This window comes from Gouania willdenowi, chromosome 14 (genome assembly GCF_900634775.1).
Source record: "Gouania willdenowi chromosome 14, fGouWil2.1, whole genome shotgun sequence".
Taxonomy (NCBI): domain Eukaryota; kingdom Metazoa; phylum Chordata; class Actinopteri; order Blenniiformes; family Gobiesocidae; genus Gouania; species Gouania willdenowi.
In genome coordinates, this window is record NC_041057.1 from 362088 (window position 1) to 364213 (window position 2126).

At 48.0% G+C, this 2126-nt stretch overlaps 1 pseudogene; it reads right to left on the reverse strand.

The window, feature by feature from the left end:
- Positions 1 to 1458: 1458 nt before the first annotated feature.
- Positions 1459 to 1577, reverse strand: LOC114476282 (uncharacterized; annotated as a pseudogene).
- Between the last annotated feature and the right edge of the window lie 549 nt (positions 1578 to 2126).

Consider the following 2126-nt stretch of genomic DNA (forward strand, 5'->3'; position numbering starts at 1 on the left):
ATTAATTAATTAATTTATTTATTCAGTTTATTTCTGACATGGTTACGTTCACTTTTTTTTTTTTTTTTTTTTTTTTTTTTTGTTCATGCCGAAAAAGGAGACGAGAGAAGCAGTTTTCTTATCTCGGTCCCGTCCCCTGTTTTGTACACCGAAAACTTACATCAAAGCTTGTCTCTCTGGTCAAACATTCTTAGGTTGTTCTGAACAGTCCTTGTTTGTGTAGGATTTATTCTCATCTGTAGTCAGTGTTGTCTTTTTTTTTTATTCCTCCTCTCTATCATTGTTCGTGTTGGCCTTGTTCCCTGCCAGACGTTGTTTGCATTCCTCCAGTTCAAGAACAGTTCATCTTCTTTCGAAGTTGTTCGAAAGGTTTTTGCCTTTCCATCCATGACGTCAACACTCGGGAATGTCTCTTTTGGACACACAAATTTGCAGCTTGTTTTGTCTCTACATCAAGGTTAATCCAGCTGTTGTTAGTTCTATTGGCAGTGTTGTATTTTCCACTGTTAGATTTAACCCTTTCTTGTACAAACACATTACTATGGATCAGCAGCTCCTGGGGCAGGTTGAACTTCCTCAGCTGACGCAGGAAGTACATCCTCTACTGTGCCTTTTTCCTGGTTGTGTCTATGTGGGAGGTCCACTTCAGGTCCTGTGAGATTGTGGATCCCAGGAACCTGAAGGAGTCCATGGTGGCCATTTTGCTATTCAGAATGGTAAGGGGGGTGAGTGGGGGGGGATTTCTCCTGAAGTCCACTGTCATCTCCACAGTCTTGAGTGGGTTCAGTTCCAGATGTTTCTGACTGCACCAGAGATCCAGCTGTTCCACCTCCGTCTGAAGGCAGACTCGTCCCCATCCCTGATGAGACCGATGATGGTGGTGTCGTCTGCAAACTTCAGGAGTTTCACAGAGGGGTCCCCTGAGGTGCAGTCATTGGTGTAGAGGGAGAATAGCAGTGGGTAGAGAACACACCCCTGAGGGGCGCCAGTGCTGAGTGACCGGGTGCTGGATGTGATGCTTCCCAGCCTTACTTGCTGCTTCCTGTCAGACAGGAAGTTGGTGATCCACTGACAGGTGGAGGCCGGTACTGTGAGCTGGGTGAGTTTCTGGTGAAGGATGTCCAGGATGATGGTGTTGAACGCAGAGCTGAAATCCACAAACAGGATAATAATAATAATAATAATAATAATGCATCAATTTTATATAGAGCTTTATCATAGACACTCCAAGTCGCTTTACAGAATTAAGGCATTATTCTTTCACTCCACACTTAGTGGTGGTAAGCTACTATTGTAGCCACAGCTGCCCTGGGGCAGACTGACAGAAGCGAGGCTGCCATAGTGAACCATCGGCCCCTCCGACCACCACCAACACTCACTCACACACTACATTTATACTAGGCAATGTAGGTGAAGTGCCTTGCCCAAGGACACAATGACCCCACCCCAGATGCCACCCCACTGTGGCACCTGGAATTCTCAGTGGTCTACCCATCCAACTACTAACCAGGCCCAGACATGCTTAGCTTCCGAGATCTAACGGGATCGGGCAATGACAGGCTGGTGTGGCCACATAATCCTAGCGTAGGTCCCTGAGGAGTCGAGGTGATGGAGGATGTAGTTCAGTCTCATGTTGACTACATCCTCTACAGACCTGTTTGCCCGATAGGCAAACTGCAGGGGGTCCAGCAGGGGTCTGTGATGTCCTTCAGGTGGCTCAGTACCAGCCTCTCAAAGGACTTCATGACTATGGACGTCAGAGCAATGGGTCGATAGTCATTGATCCTGTGATGGCAGCTTTCTTTGGGACTGAGATGATGCTGGAGCTTTAGAAGCAGGAGGTACTTCACACAGCTCCAGTGATGTGTTGAAGATCCATGTGAAGATGTGGACCAGCTGCTCAGCACAGGCTTTCAGACAGGAAGGAGATACTCCGTCTGGTCCTGGAGCCTTTTTGATCTTTTGTCTCTTGAACAGCTGGCACACATCTCTTTCAATGATCTTCAGGGCAGGTGGGGGGTCAGAGGGTGCGGTGGGGGGGAAGTGGGGGGAGCAGGAAGGGCAGAGTCCAGGTGATGGGCTGATGCTAATGAGCTCGGGGGTGGGTGAGAAAACCTGCAGTAAAA